The following is a 28,000-nucleotide window of genomic DNA, read 5'->3' on the forward strand; positions in this document are numbered from 1 at the left end:
GCGCAGCCCGCACCCACGCGCTCAGTCTGTTTATATCGCGTGAAGCCTTCAGGTGGTCCGACTCTGAGGTGTCCGCTCATCACATCCAGCATCTCCGGACCGCGTCCTGCTTTTTCAGCTCAGGAGGAGCAAAGAAGCCCAGAGAGCCGCATCCAGACGGAACCTGTGCTGGGTGAGTTTTCAGAAGTTTCCTCCTGAAATGGGCTGATGTCGGGATGCGCTCCCTGATGCGCTGCTGTCGCCTTCAGGGAGATGAGTTTTCTGTTGATGCTGGTTGGACCTGAGCAGGATTTGTGCGGCACACATGTTCCTGCTGATGAGCTGGTGTCACTGAGGAGGTTCTGAGGGCTGCTGAAGCACATTAAAGATGTTTTATCTGAGTTTAGGAGCTCCTCAGAGGAGTCTAGGTGTTCACTGAGGAGGTTCTGAGGGCTGTTGAAGCACATTAAAGATGTTTTATCTGAGTTTAGGAGCTCCTCAGAGGAGTCTAGGTGGTCACTGAGGAGGTTCTGAGGGCTGTTGAAGCACATTAAAGATGTTTTATCTGAGTTTAGGAGCTCCTCAGAGGAGTCGAGGTGTTCACTGAGGAGGTTCTGAGGGCTGCTGAAGCACATTAAAGATGTTTTAGGAGAGTTTAGGAGCTCCTCAGAGGAGTCGAGGTGTTCACTGAGGAGGTTCTGAGGGCTGTTTAAGCACATTAAAGATGTTTTAGGAGACTTTAGGAGCTCCTCAGAGGAGTCGAGGTGTTCACTGAGGAGGTTCTGAGGGCTGCTGAAGCACATTAAAGGTGTTTTATCTGAGTTTAGGAGCTCCTCAGAGGAGTCGAGGTGTTCACTGAGGAGGTTCTGAGGGCTGTTGAAGCACATTAAAGATGTTTTATCTGAGTTTAGGAGCTCCTCAGAGGAGTCGAGGTGTTCACTGAGGAGGTTCTGAGGGCTGTTGAAGCACATTAAAGGTGTTTTAGAAGAGTTTAGGAGCTCCTCAGAGGAGTCGAGGTGTTCACTGAGGAGGTTCTGAGGGCTGTTGAAGCACATTAAAGATGTTTTAGAAGAGTTTAGGAGCTCCTCAGAGGAGTCGAGGTGTTCACTGAGGAGGTTCTGAGGGCTGTTGAAGCACATTAAAGGTGTTTTAGAAGAGTTTAGGAGCTCCTCAGAGGAGTCGAGGTGTTCACTGAGGAGGTTCTGAGGGCTGTTGAAGCACATTAAAGATGTTTTAGAAGAGTTTAGGAGCTCCTCAGAGGAGTCTAGGTGTTCACTGAGGAGGTTCTGAGGGCTGCTGAAGCACATTAAAGATGTTTTAGAAGAGTTTAGAAGCTCCTCAGAGGAGTCGAGGTGTTCACTGAGGAGGTTCTGAGGGCCGTTGAAGCACATTAAAGATGTTTTATCTGAGTTTAGGAGCTCCTCAGAGGAGTCGAGGTGTTCACTGAGGAGGTTCTGAGGGCTGTTGAAGCACATTAAAGATGTTTTAGGAGAGTTTAGGAGCTCCTCAGAGGAGTCAAGGTGTTCACTGAGGAGGTTCTGAGGGCTGCTGAAGCACATTAAAGATGTTTTAGAAGAGTTTAGGAGCTCCTCAGAGGAGTCGAGGTGTTCACTGAGGAGGTTCTGAGGGCTGTTGAAGCACATTAAAGATGTTTTAGGAGAGTTTAGGAGCTCCTCAGAGGAGTCGAGGTGTTCACTGAGGAGGTTCTGAGGGCTGTTGAAGCACATTAAAGATGTTTTAGAAGAGTTTAGGAGCTCCTCAGAGGAGTCGAGGTGTTCACTGAGGAGGTTCTGAGGGCTGTTGAAGCACATTAAAGATGTTTTAGGAGAGTTTAGGAGCTCCTCAGAGGAGTCAAGGTGTTCACTGAGGAGGTTCTGAGGGCTGTTGAAGCACATTAAAGATGTTTTAGAAGAGTTTAGGAGCTCCTCAGAGGAGCCGAGGTGTTCACTGAGGAGGTTCTGAGGGCTGTTGAAGCACATTAAAGATGTTTTAGGAGAGTTTAGGAGCTCCTCAGAGGAGTCGAGGTGTTCACTGAGGAGGTTCTGAGGGCTGTTGAAGCACATTAAAGATGTTTTAGAAGAGTTTAGGAGCTCCTCAGAGGAGTCTAGGTGTTCACTGAGGAGGTTCTGAGGGCTGTTGAAGCACATTAAAGGTGTTTTAGGAGAGTTTAGGAGCTCCTCAGAGGAGTCGAGGTGTTCACTGAGGAGGTTCTTAGGGCTGTTGAAGCACATTAAAGATGTTTTATCAGAGTTTAGGAGCTCCTCAGAGGAGTCGAGGTGTTCACTGAGGAGGTTCTGAGGACTGTTGAAGCACATTAAAGATGTTTTATCAGAGTTTAGGAGCTCCTCAGAGGAGTCGAGGTGTTCACTGAGGAGGTTCTGAGGACTGTTGAAGCACATTAAAGATGTTTTAGAAGAGTTTAGAAGCTCCTCAGAGGAGTCGAGGTGTTCACTGAGGAGGTTCTGAGGGCTGTTGAAGCACATTAAAGATGTTTTATCTGAGTTTAGGAGCTCCTCAGAGGAGTCTAGGTGGTCACTGAGGAGGTTCTGAGGGCTGTTGAAGCACATTAAAGATGTTTTAGGAGAGTTTAGGAGCTCCTCAGAGGAGTCGAGGTGGTCACTGAGGAGGTTCTGAGGGCTGTTGAAGCACATTAAAGGTGTTTTATCTGAGTTTAGGAGCTCCTCAGAGGAGTCGAGGTGTTCACTGAGGAGGTTCTGAGGGCTGTTGAAGCACATTAAAGATGTTTTAGGAGAGTTTAGGAGCTTCTCAGAGGAGTCGAGGTGTTCACTGAGGAGGTTCTGAGGGCTGTTGAAGCACATTAAAGATGTTTTAGAAGAGTTTAGGAGCTCCTCAGAGGAGTCGAGGTGTTCACCGAGGAGGTTCTGAGGGCTGTTGAAGCACATTAAAGATGTTTTAGGAGAGTTTAGGAGCTTCTCAGAGGAGTCGAGGTGTTCACTGAGGAGGTTCTGAGGGCTGTTGAAGCACATTAAAGATGTTTTAGAAGAGTTTAGGAGCTCCTCAGAGGAGTCGAGGTGTTCACTGAGGAGGTTCTGAGGGCTGTTGAAGCACATTAAAGATGTTTTATCAGAGTTTAGGAGCTCCTCAGAGGAGTCGAGGTGTTCACTGAGGAGGTTCTGAGGGCTGTTGAAGCACATTAAAGATGTTTTATCTGAGTTTAGGAGCTCCTCAGAGGAGTCGAGGTGTTCACTGAGGAGGTTCTGAGGGCTGTTGAAGCACATTAAAGATGTTTTAGGAGAGTTTAGGAGCTCCTCAGAGGAGTCGAGGTGTTCACTGAGGAGGTTCTGAGGGCTGTTGAAGCACATTAAAGATGTTTTAGGAGAGTTTAGGAGCTCCTCAGACGAGTCGAGGTGTTCACTGAGGAGGTCACAGAGCATTTAGATGTGGTTTGGGTTCAGGGTCTGTGCGGTAATCAGAGTTAGCAGCTCTGGGACTTCAGGTGTCCTTGTGTGGGTTCTGATTTCTGAAGGACATTTTCCTCAAACTTCTCACTAAGTCCATGTTTGATTCTGGTGTCTGTGATGTATTTGGAGTGAAACTCTGAGCCTTTCTGCTGCTTCACTCAGAGCTCAGACATCAGGCCGAGTGTCGCCTCTCCTCCAGATGCGTTCAGGTACCTGCAGCTGAGCGGATCAGAGAATACAGTGTCTGTGTCACCATGTGAGCAAACCTCCCCCCATTGTCTCAGGCCTTCCTGTTATGGAGGTCAGCGCCCCCCCCCCCCCCCGCTGTACAGTCCGTCTGTGGGACCCCTGCTTCCTGCCCTCAGGGTGTTTAGATTGTTGTTTTCCTGCCTGCTTTGTGTCACTCTGTTGTTTCTCAGATGTTTCAGTTGTTTTTGTGGAAAAAAACAGAATCAGTGGTGAACAGCTGCCTGGCAGAGGGGCAGCAATCAAATCCTCTGAAATATAGCAGAAAATGAATGAACTCTTCACACATATGTGGAAATCCACATGTAACGCATTCAGTTTTTATGTTTAAGTTCGAGGAGCAGAAAATCTGAAGCCGTTTAGGCAGCAAAAAGTGTCTTAAATGCTCTGATTTTGACTTTATTTTCTGCCTTTTTCATTTCAGTTGAATAGTTTTGATTGTTTTTTAACTATTGTTGGTAGAACACAAGCAATCTGAACAGGTTATCCACTTTGGTAATGAACAAAGAACCATTTAGCCTGCTGTAAACATCTAAAACTGGATGAAAGTGACTAAAAAGGTTTTCCTCTTGCCTCAGAAAAAGAGTGTAAATGGAGCTCTTAGAATCCAGAGGTTGTAGAAATGTAAACCGACTTAGAGAGGCTGACTGAAACTTAAATAGGTCACATTGTGCTTTGTTTTCATCCATTTCCCCTGGTGTTTTATAGCTTTTGGGCGTGAAAGAAGTACAAAACCTGAAGTCCACAGCAGAGGGAGTTATTTTCTCCCACAGAAGGTGCTGATCCTGAAGGCTTCACCTGTTACTCAGTGACATCACCATGTAACATCTGCCTCATGGACAGCTGTTTTTGACCAATCAGCTGACCAGTCAGAGCAGACTGGGATTTTTCAGGAGGGGAGGCCTTAAAGATGTCATATCCAGCTCCAAGTTTGGACCAAACCTGATGGAGCATAAATCAGAGCTCGACCAGATTAAACTGAGTGGAGTTTGGATCTGATTCGAGGAGCTCCTTTAGACCTGACTGGGCCCCTGAGGGCCAGATAAATAGCCCTTTTTGGGGGTCATTAATACACATTTTAAGCTTTTGGTGTGTCATGATAAAAGGGTTAAGTCAGCCGGTTTGGGTAAAAGTGCAGAGCAGGACCTTCTCATGGGAGGAGGCTGGATTCAGCTCCTGGTCTCCTTTCTTGGTTTCTCACCTTTTCTTTCTTGGATTTTGGCATTTCTCTTTTAACTGGTTCTTTTCTTCGTGCCTGAATGAGACATTTTAGACACACGGTAAGATTCAGTCATTCCAAAATAATGCGGGTAATTAACTGATAAAGGCTGTTATACTTTATACTGTCATAAAGCCTTTTGATCTCAGTCAGAACAACTGTTCAGGTGTTCTGAAACCAGGAGAATTCAGGGGAATTAGGACTCATAGATTGATTCATTCTCCTTATTTAAGGGTGCAACGATTAGTCGATGTTGTCGACAAAAATCGATAACATAATTCCGACGTATTTAACTGTATTTAACATCTTTTTCACGCTGTCGAGCTGAACATCATTTTTCGTACGGAGTGAGTCATCTCACTTCCCTCCTATCTCTGCTTAGAGACGCATGCGCATTACGGTAAATAATAGCGGGAGATGACCTGTAGAAACAGTGAAATGGCTGCGGCTGAATTATCGTCCTCTGTTCAAAAGTGTCCAGGATCTGGGAGCATTTCACCCTCAACACCTAACAAATAAATAATATAAATATTATATAAATTATTTATAATATAAATAAACAATAAATTACCTGCAGGTTTTGTAAAGCCGACCTCACGTATTTGAAGAGGAAGCAGGTTGATAAGATATTTAGCTTGTTAGCGTAGCCTGCTAACTATAAATAATGGATTTGTCTTGGATTTTAACATTAAAATTGTATCATTCAGCTTCAGTCCACAGTTACAACCAGGCTGTATTATTTGTTAACTTGTTCACTTTTTGGTATTGATTAGCAATTTCAGTTAATGTTAAAAGTCAAGATAAAATATGGCTTGAATGTGTCCTTTTTCAGTTTTAGATTGTTTTAATTAATAATTAATCGATTAATCGTTTCAATAATCGATGACTAGTTGCAGCCCTACTTAGTTTCTCAGGTTATTTAGAGAAATATGAGAATAATGAGGATATCCGAACGTTTGAAACGGTGACAGAGCTGTAAGTGGAGCCCATTGAAGCTACTTGACTCCCTCTCAGTCAGAGCAGAGATGTGAAGTGAGAGCGTTTCACAACAGCTTTATCAAGCCGGCTGCTGAGTGAAGCGTAGAGACGAGGAAGCGCGAGTGTCAGCCGGAGGTTTGCAGCGCTTGACTGAGTCAGAAAAGCAGCTGCCTGAGAGGAGGTTCTGGACCACAGACCTGCAGACTTTCTGCTCGTGTGTTTAAAAGCCAAACTGAGTCGACCGGCACATCACCCCATGACCAGGATCAACAGGGCTCCAGATAAAAGTCTTATCTGGTGGCTGCCAGCCAGAGAGAAGGAAGTTCAAAGCTGACTCGGCTGCAGCACTTTCTCCTCTGACTGGGGCTTTGCTGAAAAGCTTAAACCGAGCAGCAGTGAAATCTAATGTTATATTCAGAGACAGAAACAGATGTACTGACCTTCGGAAACCCTGAAAAGGAAGATTTTATCAGTTCATAGTGCCGCATGTCATGCAAAACAAAACAAAATCTCATTTTTCGTTGCCTCTGCAGCACAGATTTCCATCAGAGAATTCTGTGAACCTATAAAAACGCACCTTTCTGGCTGTTTTTTTAAGTACAGCAGCCTTCGTTTTGCACATTCCTGGGCCTGAAACTACCCTGCAGCACCCGGGGCTGAGATACTGTTTTGCTTTCCCGTACCATGAATCTGAACTCTGGGCTGTTTGCTGATCATGTCACTGAGCTGATTCCCTGAAGAAAAGTTTAAACCCTCTTTGCTCGGTAAAAAGATGCATCATCATCCTGAAAAATGAGCTCAGCTTCACCAAACCTCCGTTTGACTGATGGAAGGAGAACAGAGTCCACCTGAACATCTCCTCTGGTCCTTTCCATCAGCCCATATCATCAGAGATGGAAGGAGAACAGAGTCCACCTGAACACCTCCTCTGGTCCTTTCCATCAGCCCATATCATCAGAGATGGAAGGAGAACAGAGTCCACCTGAACATCTCCTCTGGTCCTTTCCATCAGCCCATATCATCAGAGATGGAAGGAGAACAGAGTCCACCTGAACTCCTCCTGCAGAGGTGATGCTGCCATCTCCTCTGGTCCTTTACATCAGCCCATATCATCAGAGATGGAAGGAGAACAGAGTCCACCTGAACTCCTCCTGCAGAGGTGATGCTGCCATCTCCTCTGGTCCTTTACATCAGCCCATATCATCAGAGATGGAAGGAGAACAGAGTCCACCTGAACACCTCCTCTGGTCCTTTACATCAGCCCATATCATCAGAGATGGAAGGAGAACAGAGTCCACCTGAACATCTCCTCTGGTCCTTTACATCAGCCCATATCATCAGTGATGGAAGGAGAACAGAGTCCACCTGAACATCTCCTCTGGTCCTTTACATCAGCCCATATCATCAGAGATGGAAGGAGAACAGAGTCCACCTGAACACCTCCTCTGGTCCTTTCCATCAGCCCATATCATCAGAGATGGAAGGAGAACAGAGTCCACCTGAACACCTCCTCTGGTCCTTTACATCAGCCCATATCATCAGAGATGGAAGGAGAACAGAGTCCACCTGAACATCTCCTCTGGTCCTTTACATCAGCCCATATCATCAGAGATGGAAGGAGAACAGAGTCCACCTGAACATCTCCTCTGGTCCTTTACATCAGCCCATATCATCAGTGATGGAAGGAGAACAGAGTCCACCTGAACACCTCCTCTGGTCCTTTACATCAGCCCATATCATCAGAGATGGAAGGAGAACAGAGTCCTCCTGAACATCTCCTCTGGTCCTTTACATCAGCCCATATCATCAGTGATGGAAGGAGAACAGAGTCCACCTGAACACCTCCTCTGGTCCTTTACATCAGCCCATATCATCAGAGATGGAAGGAGAACAGAGTCCTCCTGAACATCTCCTCTGGTCCTTTACATCAGCCCATATCATCAGAGATGGAAGGAGAACAGAGTCCACCTGAACACCTCCTCTGGTCCTTTCCATCAGCCCATATCATCAGAGATGGAAGGAGAACAGAGTCCACCTGAACACCTCCTCTGGTCCTTTACATCAGCCCATATCATCAGAGATGGAAGGAGAACAGAGTCCACCTGAACACCTCCTCTGGTCCTTTACATCAGCCCATATCATCAGAGATGGAAGGAGAACAGAGTCCACCTGAACATCTCCTCTGGTCCTTTACATCAGCCCATATCATCAGTGATGGAAGGAGAACAGAGTCCACCTGAACACCTCCTCTGGTCCTTTACATCAGCCCATATCATCAGAGATGGAAGGAGAACAGAGTCCTCCTGAACATCTCCTCTGGTCCTTTACATCAGCCCATATCATCAGAGATGGAAGGAGAACAGAGTCCACCTGAACACCTCCTCTGGTCCTTTACATCAGCCCATATCATCAGAGATGGAAGGAGAACAGAGTCCACCTGAACACCTCCTCTGGTCCTTTCCATCAGCCCATATCATCAGTGATGGTGGAAACCTGCTGGTTTCCTTCAGCCAGTCATCTTCCATGTTTCATTGGACCAAACTAAAGCTCCAGCATCGTCTCCTTGGTGATTCATCTCTGAGTCTCACTTCCATCCAACCATCCACAGTCCCTGGCTGCTTCTCTTCAGCCTTCTTATACATTTGAGGTGTTTCATGACCTCTCATTTGGTTCGTTCTTGCTCCAGATTTCAGACCCAGCTGAATGGGAACAGCCAGCATCTCTGAGCTGAATTACCTTCTGGAAGGAGTTTATTAAGCCTCTCCATTGTTTCCACTGACAGCTCTCTAGTTTCCGGCCAATCAGCAGCTGCAGCAGCTCATTAAGTTATGCAAGAACTCTCTTTCAACTGCAGTCTAATTTGCATATTTAGACTTTTCTAGAAATACAAGCTTTTTTCCTCTACTTCAACTGAAAAAAAGTCCCAGAATGCAGGAATATTCTTATAATTTGAGGTGTTTCATGACCTGGGGATACTCAGCTGTTGAAAGAAATGTTTTTTTGGGTCATATCTGTGATTTGTTCATTAGTGATTTAAAAAAAGGTGGATCAGCATCCTCTGAGCCTGCTTGGTGGGTCCATAACTTTTAACAGGGTTGTAGCTGTGTTACAGCATCCCAAACAGGTCTGAGCTGTGGTGGAATTCTTTGTTGGAGCATCCAGATGTGTCAGAGGTCACAGTTTAAACTGCAGGTCCGTTTTCTGTTCTGAGCCGGGTTTGGTGCCTCATTTCCTCTGATCTGTGGGTGTTTCAGGCATCAGATCTGTGAGAAGCTGCTGAGGAAACTGTCGTTTCAGCCGTTATTTAATCCCCAAACAGTTTCACGTGTCAGCGCCACACCACGAACGCCACGGGCCTCGCTTCATGTTGGCAACATGCAGGTTGGTGTCCTCTGCTGAGCAACAGTCAGAGCGGGGAACACAGAGCATCCGGCTCGGTGATGAGCGAGGTCAGAGGTCACCGAGAGGCTGCAGAAGCTCAGATAATTACTGTGTGGAGAAGAGAAGCAGCTCAGACTCTGACAGCAGCAGAACATCTGGTTTCACCTCAGCAAAGATCAGGAACATGAGGCTGCAACAAGACAAGAGCTCTCTGACGGACTGGTGAAGGAACGACGACTCATTCTCACTGTTAATGCATCAATTCAATTAAATTTTATTTATAAAGCGCCAGATTACAACAATTGTCATCTCAAGGCACTTAAATAATAAAGTCCAATTCAAGCCAATTGGAATTCAATTAATTGTAATCATAATCCAATTAATTCATATGGAGCCAATTCAAACATAATATCCGAGCTAAGGAAACCAACAGATTGGACCGAGGTGAAGCTGTGACACCGACCCGATAATATTTAAGACTTTCTTAAGAAGGCTGGAGGGTGAAGAAGAAGCTACAGGAAAAGCAGTGAATCTGGAACACGTTTGGTAGGTTTTTTCACATGATTTGTTCACGTCATCAGCATCTTAGTACAGTTTTTGTTGTGCTGCACCATTACAACAAAATGTTGCCACTTTGTGGTTAGGTTTAGCCAAGATCATCACTTGGTTAGGGTTAGTAATTAAAATGATGTGGTTTGGGTTAGAAAAGGAAGATGATTAGGACTAAATCACCTTCATTTTACAAAATCACTGCCCGCCTCATGGTTGCCATTTTTACAAATCACATACCGCTCTTGTCACGGTTCGGTGGAGAGGTAAGACCCAGATGCAGCTCTTTTAGTTTAAAAAAGGCTACAACATGTACCCCCTTTAGAGCGAACCGGACCGAGGTTCTGGTACCAGTTCAGAGCTGGATTTAACTCATAGGAAGCAGCCACCGCAGACCCACATCATTCCATCCCACGAATGAGCCTGAACTCTTTCTGGATTCACTGAGTTCAGCAGAAGCTCAGATCCAGATGTGGTTGGAGCTGAATGTGACGTCTTTAAAGGACTTTGAAGCAGCCAAAGTCCAAAGTGGAGTTGTGTCATCACACTGGTGTGTGTGTTTGTTCATGTGAGTTTTGATTGGTCCTGGCAGACGTCCTCATCTGCAGTTCTGTGATAACAAAATGCAAATCTCTCTGAAGCTTTTATGCGACCTTTAACCCTTCATCGTGTCCGCTGGTCCCCGTCAGGCTGAGTTAGGAGCTGGACGGACAGCGAGTCTTTAATGCAGAAACATGGAGTCAGAAGGAGGGACGTGACCTATTTCACAAAGTCACTCGTAAACTTTTTACACCCTCGGTCTGCAGGTTTACGTGAGTGTGGGGAGAAGCGTGTTGAAAACATAATGACGTGCTGATAAATGCTGGTGGAAATTCCCTCACAGGCTCTGAGCTTTCAGGCCAGTTGGAAATGATGGACTTTCTGTTACTGTGCAGCTTTCATTCAGCCGTAAAGAAGCAAATCCAAATAGTTTTGCCATTCGAAGAGGACGTATTGTGCTTTAGGGGTTTGGTTTTGTTCAGTAGCAGTTTCTGTAGGAATGCTAACCCACAGCTGAAGGAATTCATGCTGTGGGAAGAAAGAAGGTTCTGAGGAAGACTTTCTCATGCCTCTCTATAAGGGAAGCTGTATCTCTGTCAGCATCCCTGATGCACACCAGGTGTGACACACGTTGTAAATGCAGAGAGGCGATATATCTGCATAGTTCTGAACACTGTTCATGTTGCTCTGGCAGAAATAATGAAACACAGCAGCAGGCTGGAAGAGAACAGATGATCCAGCTGTCCAGCTGAACTATCTTAATCTGTTCTCTGCCTTCCGCTCACATGTCTGGAGTTAGGTGTGAAGTAAGAGCCGAAGATCCGAATCAAGCAGATGAATTAAGGATGTGCAGTCAGAAAGTAAAAGGTAGATGGAAGAAGATTGTACAGAATAAACACTGAGGAAGTTTACTCATTCAGGTCAAAGCTTCGGTTCGACACGATAAGATTTCTGCATCTTTGAGAATCTGATTTGGGTTGCTGTTATTATAAATATGAAATACAGTTAGATAAAGCAAGAATATTATATAAAATTATATCAAAAAACGCTTTTAAGCTGCATTTAGAACATAGATTAATAGTGTGATTAATCACGAGTTAATCATGCGATTAATCGTGATTAATCACAAGTTAATCGCGAGTTAATCATGCTATTAATCATGCTATTAATCACAAGTTAATCGCGAGTTAATCATGCTATTAATCATGCTATTAATCGCAAGTTAATCATGCTATTAATCATGCTATTAATCGTGATTAATCGCAAGTTAATCATGCTATTAATCGTGATTAATCACAAGTTAATCATGTGATTAATTGTGATTAATCGCGAGTTAATCATGCTATTAATCATGCTATTAATCGTGATTAATCACAAGTTAATCATGCTATTAATCGTGATTCGACTGGCAGCCTGTTAATTGTAGAAGTTTCTGCTTTATTTAAGAATTTCTGCCTTTGCTCTGATGTCCGTCGGTATTTTCTTCCATTTTAATGTTAAATCCAGCTTAAAAAGGGAGGCTGTATCTGGCTCAAAAGAAAACGTACAAGACAAATCGCACATGTGGAGAAAGATTCCCGAACAGCGACACAGATGTGGGGATTTTCTACGGGACAGAGGAGCATCTTCATCTTTTAAAAGCGAAGCAGACACAGTCCATCCTGCAACAAACTGCTCACAGCTTCCATCAAAGTTTCCCCTTTGACCTTTAAGACACAGTTTGTGACCCTTTCGATTCTCACTGGATTTATTGGTGGACTTGAACTGAAAACATGAACCCATTTTATTTATTTAACTGACATACAGTTACTGATATTAACCATTACAGTAATACGTCTTGAGTTGAGTTGATGCCTAAAACATCTGCATAGACTCCCACAGATTCTGCAGCATAGATGGCTGTTATACATGTATATTTTTCATATGGGAACGTCACTTTTGAAGCTGATTGATGATAGAACAACATGAAGCTCGGTGTTACACCCCAGCACAGCTGCGCTCACACCAGCCTAATGACACTCCGTCATGGCTAATGCTGAAACCAGCTTTCTCCTTTCTTTCAATGAAACACCTCAACGCATCTATTAGCTGTTCACACACCTCCAGAAAACCCTGTTTTTGTTTTGCCAGTTCAGAGACGTGGACCTGAACAAGCAGATTCTCAGGCCACATGACGAACTGCAGAACTTTAGATAAAATTAATGAGATGGAACCAAAGCTAAAGAGTCTGAGAAGTTCAGAAAAATCCAACAAGAACCACAAAAAACTGCAGGCAAACAGTGGAAAACCTGACAAACCTGCAGAGACGACGCTAAATGCACTCAGTAACTGAGGAAACTGAGGATGGAAAAAGACAAAAGGGCCAGTGAAATAGCCAAAAAGTGATCTCCTATCATCTGTTCCTAAGATCTTTTGCTTGACCTCAATGGAAAACGTTCTGGAGTTAAAGAAAGATGGAAAAACTCTCGAGGAAGAGACGAACACTCAGCTGTGATGAGGCTCTGCAGCTGTGAAACTACAGATGTTCATCTTTGTTGCATCGTCTCATACTGTTGCATAAAGGTTGTCTCACACACATCATATTAAAGAGAATATAGAGAGCGAGTTTATTATCAAGGTTTGCAGATATAAAAGGAAAGAAAAATCTCAAACTGCTGTTTATCCCATGAATCACAGTTTAACAGGATGAAATAAGCAGAGCAGCTAACAGAGCAGCTAGCAGAGCAGCTAGCAGAGCAGCTAACAGAGCAGCTAACAGAGCAGCTAACAGAGCAGCTAGCAGAGCAGCTAACAGAGCAGCTAACAGAGCAGCTAACAGAGCAGCTAACAGAGCAGCTAGCAGAGCAGCTAACAGAGCAGCTAACAGAGCAGCTAACAGAGCAGCTAGCAGAGCAGCTAACAGAGCAGCTAACAGAGCAGCTAACAGAGCAGGTAGCAGAGCAGCTAACAGAGCAGCTAACAGAGCAGCTAACAGAGCAGCTAACAGAGTTATCCCCTTTCTTTGGTTCAGGATGCTAAAGCAGATCATTACGTAGCTCCTCTATCTGGAGAACTCGAGCTGCTCTGATCTTGGCTGCAGCTCAGACACTTCCGGGTCATTTCTCTCAGTTTGGAAGGTTCCTAAACACACGAGTCTATTCGAATGGACCCAAAGTCGGCAAATGAAACGAGACAAAACCGAGACGGGAGGAGCTCATTGGAAATGAAACAGGAAACGGAGACCAGGAGTCAAACTGAGCCGACGCCAGCTGTCATTGGCTGAGAGGCGGAGACCCCGGCCGGGTCCATCTGTAATAAAATGATTCATTTCTTTTTTTATACAAACAGCTCAATGATTCTTTTCTCCGAGCATTTCTGAAGCCTGTTCATTGCTGTAAACCGTCAGCTTATAACCAAATGATTTATTTCTCAGTAATGCAGTAAAGATGGAACTCCTGATCCTAAAGTTTCAGCCAGAAGCAGAGAAGCACGGCTGGAAAAAGTTAGTCTGAAGTTCTCTGACAGCAGCTAGAAATGAGACGTCACCAGTGAAGGTGTCACATGTCGGCTCGCTTCTGTGGGGATTTTACTCGGGAATTTTGTTCATTCTTTAAGCAGTATGTAGACTTTTTATGGATATAATAAAGAGAAGAGCAGGCTGCCCGATTAGGGAGGAGTACGGAGTCATTTAAAGGCTTTAAAACAGACGCATCACATCCTGTTGGTGGAGTTTTGTGACAAGCTGATATCTCCTGCCACCGCAGAAGAAGCTGATGAAGGAGAGGAGCTCACAGCCAGACTGTAAATTCACACAGCAGACAGCAGAACCCGCAGAGATGGCCCCGCCCACCAGCTCGTGGTTGTTGGATAAATAAAAGCAGTTTCTCAGGGTTTCGTCATGCCGTTGCTGCGCATTCAGGCTGTTCTGTGTCTCAGATTATAACATAAAACATTCAGAAGGCAGATTAAAATGTCACAGGGGTGTAAATCTAACACCCACAGAAAATATGCAGACGTTGTTGAAGAGCCCAGAAAAACATCCTCTGTGAAAGGCTCTTTATTATTCAATGAATTCCCTCCTCTTCTTCCTCCAGCCCACAGTCATCAGCTCTGGTTGTTTCCCACCTCTGGGTGCACCTTCAGCCCAAAGGACCCAGAGATCAGAGACAGCAACAGGGAGTCGGTCCATAAATGGCTGCATCAAGAACCCACCTCGCCGTTCGCAGCCGGCGCTCTGCCACGGCGCTCTGCCACGGCGCTCTGCCACGGCGCTCTGCCACGGCGCTCTGCCACGGCGCTCTGGCTCGGCGCTCTGCCACGCCGCTCTGTCACGCCGCTCTGCCACGCCGCTCTGCCACGCCGCTCTGCCACGCCGCTCTGCCACGCCGCTCTGCCACGCCGCTCTGCCACGCCGCTCTGCCACGGCGCTCTGGCTCGCCGCTCTGCCACGCCGCTCTGCCACGCCGCTCTGCCACGCCGCTCTGCCACGCCGCTCTGCCACGCCGCTCTGCCACGCCGCTCTGCCACGCCGCTCTGCCACGGCGCTCTGCCACGGCGCTCTGCCACGGCGCTCTGCCTCGCCGCTCTGCCACGCCGCTCTGCCACGGCGCTCTGCCACGGCGCTCTGCCACGGCGCTCTGGCTCGGCGCTCTGCCACGCCGCTCTGCCACGCCGCTCTGCCACGCCGCTCTGCCACGCCGCTCTGGCTCGGCGCTCTGCCACGCCGCTCTGCCACGGCGCTCTGCCACGGCGCTCTGCCTCGCCGCTCTGCCACGCCGCTCTGCCACGCCGCTCTGCCACGCCGCTCTGCCACGCCGCTCTGCCACGCCGCTCTGCCACGGGCCCCCAGACAGAAATGGGGCGTGTTTGGCTCTTTGTCTCCCCCTGCAGGTGTGTCACAGAAACACACCTCCATGTGAACCCTGCACATGTGCAGCCGAACACATGAAGTTGTTGTCTTTTTGACAAAGTCAAGCGACCATGAAGCCAAAGTCCTGAACTGGCCTGAATGCTGCAGCTTTTAATGTAGAATGTGCATAACAGAAGTCATTGTTTTAAGGTTCATAAACTTGTTTAGTGTTGCTTTAAGTCTGCTCAGCATTATCAGCTGGCTGTTCCCTCCCTGTATCCCCAGCCGACCCCGGGGGGGTAGCACTGGGCCCTGACTCTTACCTTCCAGGTAGAATTAAAGGTAAATCACGGTTTCGGCAGCCTTTAACTGAGCTGAACTGAACTTTCCTCCTTCAGAAAAACAGGAAATAACAACAAGAACTCGAGGAATGAAAAAACAACTTGGATCCTTGTTTGGAGACTTAAGTTCCCCAGAAATAAAGCTAGGTGTGGTCAGGAAGAAGCTGTTACAGCAAACTGAGGGAATAAAAACCCACAACTCAGACAAACATTAAGCTGACACATCAGCAAAGCTTTAAACCAGGAGATGATGCGTGTAGATGAGCGCCAGGAAAGATTTTACACTCAGAAATGGGAGCAGAACGGTGTGATGTGTTCAGAAAAGGAACCCTGCTGCACCCGCCGTGTTTTTCTGCCGTTTCTGCTAAAAAGCACATGACTTCTGCACAAATATCTCCAGTTATTGTTGCTAACAGCATGAAACTGGTTGGATGATGTTGAGAAGTCTTTTAAATCTTTCTGTACGGGGCAGGAGGGACGATCTGAGAAACCAGGAGGTCCTGCTCAGATTTACAGTCAGACAAAAGAAGAAAACCCAAAGTCAAAGTGAGTCATATAACTGAGCACAGGTGTGGAGGACCAAAGAAAAGCTCCTGTGCATGATTTAAAAAAAGGAAACGCGACACAAAGAGTTCAGCTGCAGCTTCGTGATTACAGAACAGAGGTTAAATTCAAACATGTTAATGCATTTCTTAGGATATTTAGTCACAATTTAGTCACAAAAAGCTCAGAAAACAGCGTTCATCCTCTTCATCTTTGACTCTGGACTGTTGAATCATCGTTCTGAAGCAGAAATACTCTGATTCTCTGAGCTATCATCCAGCTATCTGTCGACTTACAAACACTAAAATGAGTCCAGTCGTGATCACATTAAGAGTTTTTGAGCTGCTTGGTGGTGAGCAGCTGCTAAAATTCTTCTTTTTTTTCTGTTTTATTTATAAAGCGCCAGATTACAGCAATTGTCATCTCAAGGCTTTTAAGTAATAAAGTCCAATTCAAGCCAATTGGAATTCAATTCACTGTGATCATAATCCAATTAATTCATATGGAGCCAATTCAAAAATAATATCCAGCTAAGGAAACCAACAGATTGGACCGAAACTTGTCTTCGGTCCAATCTCCCGTCCTGAGCCTGAGGGACTGTGGAAAGGAACGACTCCCTTTAACAGGAAGAAACCTCTGGCAGAACCAGAACCAGGAAGAAACCTCTGGCAGAACCAGAACCAGGAAGAAACCTCTGGCAGAACCAGAACCAGGAAGAAACCTCTGGCAGAACCAGGAAGAAACCTCTGGCAGAACCAGAACCAGGAAGAAACCTCTGGCAGAACCAGAACCAGGAAGGGTGGCCATCCGCCTGGACCAGCTGGGGTTTGAGAAGACAGAAAAGAGGGAAAAGAGGAGGGAAAACACCATAACACCATTCAAAGGATACCTGCTGGAACAGGGAAACACAAGTTAATAACCACAATAATGTCACATGGACATAAAATCATTTGAGAAATTAAACAGGAGGAAAAAGAGAGGAAAGAGAGGAAAGGTGTGACAGATGAGGTCCCCCAGCAGGCTGGGCCTATAGCAGCAGAACTATGGGATGTTTCAGGCTCACCTGAGCCATCCTTAACTATAAGCTTTATCAGAAAGGAAAGTTTCAGCCTGATCTTAAAGGTAGAGAGGGTGTCTGCTTCCCATGAAAATTTCTGAGAAATCAACCGTTTCTGAGCAGTTTGTGACTTTTTTCACATCCGGATGATTCATTAAAACAGACCAAACCCCAAAGCTGCCAAACATCCCAGTTTCAGATTATATTTCAGCCCTTCGTCATGATGTTTTCTGAGCTTTAAACATTTGACTGCATTTTAAAGTTAAAGGTCAGAGAAGTCTGACAATAGAAAAAGGAGGTAAAAAACCAGCTGTGTGAAGGTTGCTCAGGAGTCAGCTTTAAAAGGGAGAAAGTGACGGTACAGGACTAATCCGTGCATTCGAACAGCTCTCCATCGCTGCCCAGTGACCATCAGTCCGTTTGGGTTTTAGGAATAAAACCATTTTAATGACTCTGGCTGTAAAACTGTAAAGTTTGGCGAACAGGGGGGAGTTCTCAGAGGTTTGATGGATGCCCGGAGGGGGAGGAAATGCTTTTTTGTGTTTGTTTTCTGTTGTTGTTGCAGCGTATGAGTGTGAGTCCGTGTGAAACCACGGAGAGTCCATTATGACGCGGGTTTGAGACAATCCCCGCTGTGGAAGTAAGAGTGTGTCACCGTGTGAGTGTCTGCTGTGCATTCACAGCCGGAGAATGGCCCTATTGTGGCTGTTAGGATGCTCTGAGGGTTTTGTTGTTTTTCCTTCCTCCTCCGCCGTTTCCTGAGTGTGTGAAAGAGGTGGAAGAAGAAGAAAAATGAACATTTCTACTGTTTGTTTGTGTTGAGCTTCAGCTTTAATCCCCTTCTTTATCTTGTCTGTTATCCTGTGATGTGTCGGAGTGTGTGTTGGTCTTATAAAGCGCTGAAAGACAGGAAACAACTGTGCAGATGTTTAGGGATTAAAGGGATGAAACACACACGTTCTGCTGAGATTAAACAAATTAAAGATTATTTTATTTTGCCACTTTTGGGCGGAGCAGTTTAAGTTTTACACCCACGCTGCACAGAAAGTTTCAGGCTGATTTTTTTAGGTTCATCTCAGGGACTCAGTCTGATTTCAGTATTCTGATGTCAGACGTGCTGCTGAAGGCAGAGCAGATACAGTGTTGGTGGGAGCAGGCGAGTGAAACTCTCTGACTGACAGAGACCACCCAGCCAGGCTTACGTCAGGGTCTCTGCCTCCGAGGACGTGGCAGCTGAGCCTCACGGCGTTGATCTATCAGCTGCCTCACAAGGAGCCGTGACAGCCGGGTCACTGCTGAGGATGTGCTGCCTTAAAGCCGAGGTCAGGGCCCCGGGAGGGTCACCGGCCTGGTTCCAGGGGGGGGGATTAGCCCTGAAACGTCACTCTCACTTTGAGAAAGTGCTGCATTTGTTGCCACATTATTAACGGGAAAAGGGAAGAGCCTGAGGTCTCCATCAGCTGTGAGCTGTGATCAGATCAGAGTGGAGGCGATCAAGTGTTCCAGCACTGAAATCGTCCTAAAGGTGGCCCGAGAGGAGCTGTGCGACGGTCCTCCTCTGGGAACCATGAAGGTGGAGGTCCCAGGGGTCAGTGGGATTCATCCTCTGTGATGGCTGCCACCATCATGAACCTTTGTGGTGATTCACAGTCAGCCAAGTTGTTGGGATTTAAAACTTCTTCGTCTTTTCTGTTCATTTTAAGGCGCACTGGAGAACTTTGGCTCCCCCTATGTAACACTAAAAAAACACGACTCACATTCTCATGCACGCTAACAGCCATTTGCACCAAGTTGTCATGTTGAAGAGGCCCCAAAGACGCCTTCAAAAGCCGAAAAATGTCCAGCGAACATGAAGCATAACGTCGTGGTTCAGGGCCCCGGGAGCTCCAGGGCGTTCCAAGCTTTTCATGTGCGTAAAAAAGGCTGATTCCCTCCAAAACAAGTCTGAAACTCATAGTTTAACTCCTTTAGTGTTGCTTTAAGCCTAATAAACCTTTTAACAATAAACTACAGTACATGAGTAAGGATTACATTTCAGTTTGCCTTTAAAGCTTTGGGTACAAATTGCACTCAAGTGTGAAAATATTAGTTTGGCAAACTGGATGAATCTGTCGACATTTTATTAGTTTATTTTCTTTAAAGATTATTTATAAGCTCTGGTGGGTGGAGGGTGGGACGAGGCACCGTTAGAACATGTAAGATCCACACAGGAACCTGGAGGAACCTGGAGGGACCAGGAGGGACCTGGAGGAACCTGGAGGAACCTGGAGGAACCTGAAGGAACCTGGAGGAACCTGAAGGAACCAGGAGGAACCTGGAGGAACCTGGAGGAACCAGGAGGTACCAGGAGGAACCTGGAGGAACCTGGAGGAACCAGGAGGAACCTGGAGGAACCTGGAGGAACCAGGAGGAACCTGGAGGAACCAGGAGGAACCAGGAGGAACCTGGAGGAACCAGGAGGAACCTGGAGGAACCTGGAGGAACCTGGAGGAACCAGGAGGAACCTGGAGGAACCTGGAGGAACCTGAAGGAACCAGGAGGAACCTGGAGGAACCTGGAGGAACCAGGAGGAACCTGGAGGAACCTGGAGGAACCTGAAGGAACCAGGAGGAACCTGGAGGAACCAGGAGGAACCAGGAGGAACCAGGAGGAACCTGGAGGAACCTGGAGGAACCAGGAGGAACCAGGAGGAACCAGGAGGAACCTGGAGGAACCTGGAGGAACCAGGAGGAACCTGGAGGAACCAGGAGGAACCAGGAGGAACCAGGAGGAACCAGGAGGAACCAGGAGGAACCAGGAGGAACCAGGAGGAACCTGGAGGAACCTGGAGGAACCTGGAGGAACCTGGAGGAACCAGGAGGAACCAGGCTGTGAGTGCATCAGAGAAGCAGGACAAAAAATAAACGGCCAAAATAGATCAATTAGCATCTAATCTTCTTCCCTGTATGATCAGGTTGGGATATTTATATTATTAGTTATTGATCATTTTAAGGTTAAATAAACTGTCCTTTTTTGCCTATTTAGCCATTTTAAACTGGATCTTTAGGCACTTTGTTACCAGCAGCCTGTCACAAAGACACATCATTTGTTCCCATTTCTTTAGCTGCATCTATGAAAAACAGCAAAGATATATTGCTGCATAGAAATATGAATCCTAACTCATTTCTTTGACCTACATTTATTTAAAATAAGACTCAACATTTGGAGTCGTTGCATTTAAACAAACTGCTCCTGCGTATCACTGTGATGGGGACAGGAAGTGCCTTTAAAAGCTCTTCAGACTCTTTGTCACAGCGCCATCCACTGGTTGCAGATGTTATCCTGAGTTCCCTCAGATTTCACTGAAATCCACAGGTTCACCTGATTGGAACATACTTCTATATGTTTTTGGCCTAAACTTACACTCATATCCCAGGCAGGCAGGTGGTTTAAGGACCCCTGCTGCAGGGTCAGGATTCAGACTCGGGTCACCCACATGAAACAGTTTCTTCTGTCCAACGAACTTGTCGTCGTGGCGTTCATCTCGGCCCTTGACTGCTGCATCGGGCCGGAGTGGCGCCGAGCCGAGGGGGCCATTTATCACTGCCTGCAGCTTTAATTACGCTCATGTTTCGATGAATTACTGCTGTTATTAGGTCTTTCAAAGTGTTCCTGAGCATTTTCAGTGTTTTTTCTTTGTTCAGCCACTTAACTCTGAGCTATGAAGCATTCAGGCAGAAAAAAGGCTCCTAACTCAAGGGATGAACCAGTGTTGTGTCGACACAGAACAGACAACTTAGCAAAGAAGCCGTTTTAAACTGGATCTTTAGGCACTTTGTCACAAAGACACATCATTTGTTCCCATTTATTTAGCTGCATCTATGAAAAAAAGCAAAGATATATTGCTGCATAGAAATATGAATCATTCAGGCAGAAAAAAGGCTCCGAACTCATTTCTTTGACCTGCATTTATTTAAAATAAGACTCAACATTTGGAGTCGTTGCATTTAAACAAACTGCTCCTGCGTATCACTGTGATGGGGACAGGAAGTGCCTTTAAAAGCTCTTCAGACTCTTTGTCACAGCGCCATCCACTGGTTGCAGATGTTATCCTGAGTTCCCTCAGATTTCACTGAAATCCACAGGTTCACCTGATTGGAACATACTTCCATATGTTTTTGGCCTAAACTTACACTCATATCCCAGGCAGGCAGGTGGTTTAAGGACCCCTGCTGCAGGGTCAGGATTCAGACTCGGGTCACCCACATGAAACAGTTTCTTCTGTCCAACGAACTTGTCGTCGTGGCGTTCATCTCGGCCCTTGACTGCTGCATCGGGCCGGAGTGGCGCCGAGCCGAGGGGGCCATTTATCACTGCCTGCAGCTTTAATTACGCTCATGTTTCGATGAATTACTGCTGTTATTAGGTCTTTCAAAGTGTTCCTGAGCATTTTCAGTGTTTTTTCTTTGTTCAGCCACTTAACTCTGAGCTATGAAGCATTCAGGCAGAAAAAAGGCTCCTAACTCAAGGGATGAACCAGTGTTGTGTCGACACAGAACAGACAACTTAGCAAAGAAGCCATTTTAAACTGGATCTTTAGGCACTTTGTCACAAAGACACATCATTTGTTCCCATTTATTTAGCTGCATCTATGAAAAACAGCAAAGATATATTGCTGCATAGAAATATGAATCCTAACTCATTTCTTTGACCTACATTTATTTAAAATAAGACTCAACATTTGGAGTCGTTGCATTTAAACAAACTGCTCCTGCGTATCACTGTGATGGGGACAGGAAGTGCCTTTAAAAACTCTTCAGACTCTTTGTCACAGCGCCATCCACTGGTTGCAGATGTTATCCTGAGTTCCCTCAGATTTCACTGAAATCCACAGGTTCACCTGATTGGAACATACTTCTATATGTTTTTGGCCTAAACTTACACTCATATCCCAGGCAGGCAGGTGGTTTAAGGACCCCTGCTGCAGGGTCAGGATTCAGACTCGGGTCACCCACATGAAACAGTTTCTTCTGTCCAACGAACTTGTCGTCGTGGCGTTCATCTCGGCCCTTGACTGCTGCATCGGGCCGGAGTGGCGCCGAGCCGAGGGGGCCATTTATCACTGCCTGCAGCTTTAATTACGCTCATGTTTCGATGAATTACTGCTGTTATTAGGTCTTTCAAAGTGTTCCTGAGCATTTTCAGTGTTTTTTCTTTGTTCAGCCACTTAACTCTGAGCTATGAAGCATTCAGGCAGAAAAAAGGCTCCTAACTCAAGGGATGAACCAGTGTTGTGTCGACACAGAACAGACAACTTAGCAAAGAAGCCATTTTAAACTGGATCTTTAGGCACTTTGTTACCAGCAGCCTGTCACAAAGACACATCATTTGTTCCCATTTCTTTAGCTGCATCTATGAAAAACAGCAAAGATATATTGCTGCATAGAAATATGAATCCTAACTCATTTCTTTGACCTACATTTATTTAAAATAAGACTCAACATTTGGAGTCGTTGCATTTAAACAAACTGCTCCTGCGTATCACTGTGATGGGGACAGGAAGTGCCTTTAAAAACTCTTCAGACTCTTTGTCACAGCGCCATCCACTGGTTGCAGATGTTATCCTGAGTTCCCTCAGATTTCACTGAAATCCACAGGTTCACCTGATTGGAACATACTTCTATATGTTTTTGGCCTAAACTTACACTCATATCCCAGGCAGGCAGGTGGTTTAAGGACCCCTGCTGCAGGGTCAGGATTCAGACTCGGGTCACCCACATGAAACAGTTTCTTCTGTCCAACGAACTTGTCGTCGTGGCGTTCATCTCGGCCCTTGACTGCTGCATCGGGCCGGAGTGGCGCCGAGCCGAGGGGGCCATTTATCACTGCCTGCAGCTTTAATTACGCTCATGTTTCGATGAATTACTGCTGTTATTAGGTCTTTCAAAGTGTTCCTGAGCATTTTCAGTGTTTTTTCTTTGTTCAGCCACTTAACTCTGAGCTATGAAGCATTCAGGCAGAAAAAAGGCTCCTAACTCAAGGGATGAACCAGTGTTGTGTCGACACAGAACAGACAACTTAGCAAAGAAGCCGTTTTAAACTGGATCTTTAGGCACTTTGTCACAAAGACACATCATTTGTTCCCATTTATTTAGCTGCATCTATGAAAAACAGCAAAGATATATTGCTGCATAGAAATATGAATCCTAACTCATTTCTTTGACCTACATTTATTTAAAATAAGACTCAACATTTGGAGTCGTTGCATTTAAACAAACTGCTCCTGCGTATCACTGTGATGGGGACAGGAAGTGCCTTTAAAAACTCTTCAGACTCTTTGTCACAGCGCCATCCACTGGTTGCAGATGTTATCCTGAGTTCCCTCAGATTTCACTGAAATCCACAGGTTCACCTGATTGGAACATACTTCTATATGTTTTTGGCCTAAACTTACACTCATATCCCAGGCAGGCAGGTGGTTTAAGGACCCCTGCTGCAGGGTCAGGATTCAGACTCGGGTCACCCACATGAAACAGTTTCTTCTGTCCAACGAACTTGTCGTCGTGGCGTTCATCTCGGCCCTTGACTGCTGCATCGGGCCGGAGTGGCGCCGAGCCGAGGGGGCCATTTATCACTGCCTGCAGCTTTAATTACGCTCATGTTTCGATGAATTACTGCTGTTATTAGGTCTTTCAAAGTGTTCCTGAGCATTTTCAGTGTTTTTTCTTTGTTCAGCCACTTAACTCTGAGCTATGAAGCATTCAGGCAGAAAAAAGGCTCCTAACTCAAGGGATGAACCAGTGTTGTGTCGACACAGAACAGACAACTTAGCAAAGAAGCCATTTTAAACTGGATCTTTAGGCACTTTGTTACCAGCAGCCTGTCACAAAGACACATCATTTGTTCCCATTTCTTTAGCTGCATCTATGAAAAACAGCAAAGATATATTGCTGCATAGAAATATGAATCCTAACTCATTTCTTTGACCTACATTTATTTAAAATAAGACTCAACATTTGGAGTCGTTGCATTTAAACAAACTGCTCCTGCGTATCACTGTGATGGGGACAGGAAGTGCCTTTAAAAACTCTTCAGACTCTTTGTCACAGCGCCATCCACTGGTTGCAGATGTTATCCTGAGTTCCCTCAGATTTCACTGAAATCCACAGGTTCACCTGATTGGAACATACTTCTATATGTTTTTGGCCTAAACTTACACTCATATCCCAGGCAGGCAGGTGGTTTAAGGACCCCTGCTGCAGGGTCAGGATTCAGACTCGGGTCACCCACATGAAACAGTTTCTTCTGTCCAACGAACTTGTCGTCGTGGCGTTCATCTCGGCCCTTGACTGCTGCATCGGGCCGGAGTGGCGCCGAGCCGAGGGGGCCATTTATCACTGCCTGCAGCTTTAATTACGCTCATGTTTCGATGAATTACTGCTGTTATTAGGTCTTTCAAAGTGTTCCTGAGCATTTTCAGTGTTTTTTCTTTGTTCAGCCACTTAACTCTGAGCTATGAAGCATTCAGGCAGAAAAAAGGCTCCTAACTCAAGGGATGAACCAGTGTTGTGTCGACACAGAACAGACAACTTAGCAAAGAAGCCGTTTTAAACTGGATCTTTAGGCACTTTGTCACAAAGACACATCATTTGTTCCCATTTATTTAGCTGCATCTATGAAAAAAAGCAAAGATATATTGCTGCATAGAAATATGAATCATTCAGGCAGAAAAAAGGCTCCGAACTCATTTGTTTGACCTGCATTTATTTAAAATAAGACTCGACATTTGGAGTCGTTGCATTTAAACAAACTGCTCCTGCGTATCACTGTGATGGGGACAGGAAGTGCCTTTAAAAGCTCTTCAGACTCTTTGTCACAGCGCCATCCACTGGTTGCAGATGTTATCCTGAGTTCCCTCAGATTTCACTGAAATCCACAGGTTCACCTGATTGGAACATACTTCCATATGTTTTTGGCCTAAACTTACACTCATATCCCAGGCAGGCAGGTGGTTTAAGGACCCCTGCTGCAGGGTCAGGATTCAGACTCGGGTCACCCACATGAAACAGTTTCTTCTGTCCAACGAACCTGTTGACTTGCTGTTTATCACTGCCTGCAGCTTTAATTACGCTCATGTTTCGATGAGTTACTGCTGTTATTTCCTGTTTTCCTGCTCGGATATAAAGAAGTGAGGTTGTCTCGATGCTGAACTGCGCAGCTTTACGTGTGCTGATCCACTTCAGCGTTTATCAAACCTGCTTTCATCTCTTGTGTTGATAGCTTTCGGTGATTAACCGGCTGGTCGCAGTGTGCCACAGCCAGACTTTATCAGCTGTTAATCCCAAAGCTTTAGGCTCTAAAGGTGAAGACAGTCACAGGTGGAGAATAAAAGATTTAACGAGATTATTTTAATCACTTAACATGAACTAATGAAGTAACTAAACACATTTATAGCCAAGAAGTATGAGCTAAAGATGGAGATAAAGCACTTATATCAGGAGTGTGATAAGAGTCCAGGCTGAATGAGATCTGAGTATCTTTCACTGCATGTGTAATCTATCAGTTTAAGAAAAGGAGGCTTTATGCTGCCAAATTAAACAGACTGATGACCTTTAGCAGTGATTAATCATTCTCCTGGATAATTGTAATCTGTTCCTGTGCTTTCTTTGTAGGATTTCATCACTGAATGATTCATGTAACCATTCTCAAGTTCTTACTGAATCTTTTCACTTCCTGGAAAGTGTAAACAAGCTGCTCCAGGGTTAATGAACATATCTGATGAAGTATTTCATAGAAAAACTCCACTTTTCTGACAGATCACAGCAGTTTTTCTCACGTCACGTCTGCCCTCTTGTCTATATTTGCTTGTTGTATTGGAAAAGGAACAAAAGGCACACCGCCTCCCCAGCAGCGGCACTATCGGGCTCTATTGTATCATTGTGTTTGTGAAGCCGGTTAATTAATAAGCGCTTATCGGGACTGAGGCAACAATAAAGTTTTTCTGCCCAGCTGAACGCTTCCTTCCTCTCCACAACCATCCCAGAAAATTTGGGAGCTGGCGCCAAGTGAGCCGACAGTCACTGAAAGTCTGATACAATGGCAGAATTACTCCGTTAAACTCCTCATTAGGATGCAGCTGAAGCACTGATTTTAACTTTGACATGACAAACATTCAAGTTAAAATCAGAAAACGTGAGATAACTTGAACACAAAGTATTTATTGGGAGAATTTGTGATAAAAGTCAGGACAGAGAATCTTTTCCCACTTTGTTTCCTTCTGCCAACACTTAAAGCCGTTCTGACTCTGAGGAAACCAGGTGATGCAGAGTTCCAGCTGTTATTTTGTCCCATTCTTCCTTAAACAGGTCTTAAGGTGTGCAGCAGTGCGGGGGGGTGGTTGTATGTGTTGATTTTCAGCCTTTACTCATTCTGTCAACCCCATAAACAGACTAAACTGATCAGTTTTACATGTTATAACATTCCTAAAAGGCTTAAAATAACTTTTACAGCCACAAATTGGAAAAACTTGGGATAGTTTTCTGCAAAAACCGTTATTTTGATGTTTTCTCTTACTTTTACTTCCTGTCAGACAGTCTGAACTCAACAGATTTCCTGTTCAGCTTCATTTAACCTGGTAACAAACATCATTTCTACACCTCAGACCTGCAGCATCCCATAAAGTCAGTGAACCTTTTCCCACTTTGTTTCCTTCTGCCAACACTTAAAGCCGTTCTGACTCTGAGGAAACCAGGTGATGCAGAGTTCCAGCTGTTATTTTGTCCCATTCCTCCTTAAACAGGTCTTAAGGTGTGCAGCAGTGCGGGGGGGGGGGGGTTGTTTCTCTGCTGGGGACAGGTCAGGACTGCAGGCAGCCAGTCCAGCACCCGTACCTCTTCTTCCTCAGCCAGGCCTTTGGACTGTGGCAGAATGTGGTTTTCCATGGTCTGCTTGAACAATGCTGGGACGTCCCAGGAAAAGATGTGGCCTTGAAGGCAGCATATGTTGCTGTAAAATCTCAGGGAACTTTTCTGCATTAATGCTGCCGTCACAGAAGTGGAAATGAGCTTTGCCCCCTGATCCAACCCCATACCCTCACAGAGCCTGGCTGCAGGGACTGGCTGCTGACAGCAGGCTGGATGCTGCTTTTGCTCTTTGCTCCATTTCTTCCACCAAAGATGTGGAATACTGATGGGTCTGACCACAGCACACGTTTCCACCGTGTGACGGTCCATCCCAGACGCCTCCGAGCCCAGAGAAGTGGACGAGGTTAACATCAGGCTTCTTTTCTGCACAGTAAAGCTTGTGAATGGAACTCTGTATTGTGGTGCTTGACAAAGGTTTCCACAGTAATCCCTTGTCCATGTGCTTCTATCAGCTGCTGATGAATGACGGTTCTTGATGCAGCGTCTGAGGGGTCAGAGGTCACGGGGTCCAGCTTAGGCTTGCTCCCTTTACACTGAAATTCCTCCAGATTCCTTGAATGCTTTAATGATATTCTGCTCTGTAGAGGCAGAAATATGCAGATCCCTTCCAGTCTTTCTCTGAGGAACATTGTTTTAAAAACATTTGAGGACAAACTGGAGCTCCTCTGAACATCTTTGCTGCTCACAGACTTTCATGGAGGCTGCTTTACAATCACTTGTAATATCACCTGTTATCTCATTACTTGCCAGCATCTCTTGATTTGTTGGTTGTAGTTCTGACATTCATAGTAAACAATATTCATTAGTTATGAAAAAAAATCTGTGTGAAGAGAAGATTTAACGGTTCTGGCAACAAATTCAGAGAATTTCAAGTATTTTTCAGGCGGAGAGGCCAAATAGACACAAAATGCTGTCAGTTTTCAGCTGGTAAAGATGTTTTGAATGTATTTGCACCTGTACAATCTGTAAAATATGTCATCAGAAGGGAGGAAAATTGTGTTAATTTCTGTCTTCA

At 45.5% G+C, this 28,000-nt stretch overlaps 1 protein-coding gene across 1 annotated transcript in view; it reads left to right on the forward strand.

Moving 5' to 3' along the window:
* LOC140302885 (semaphorin-3D) overlaps window positions 1-28,000 on the forward strand; it is a 150,247-nt gene continuing 122,247 nt past the window's right edge. Inside the window, exon 1 of the mRNA XM_072381413.1 lies at window positions 1-172. The gene's annotated coding sequence lies outside the window, so the exon portion shown is untranslated. The remainder of the gene's footprint in view (window positions 173-28,000) is intronic.

This window comes from Leuresthes tenuis, unplaced genomic scaffold, assembly GCF_036924035.1.
Source record: "Leuresthes tenuis unplaced genomic scaffold, fLeuTen1.0.hap1 SCAF_3, whole genome shotgun sequence".
In the NCBI taxonomy this organism is placed as follows: domain Eukaryota; kingdom Metazoa; phylum Chordata; class Actinopteri; order Atheriniformes; family Atherinopsidae; genus Leuresthes; species Leuresthes tenuis.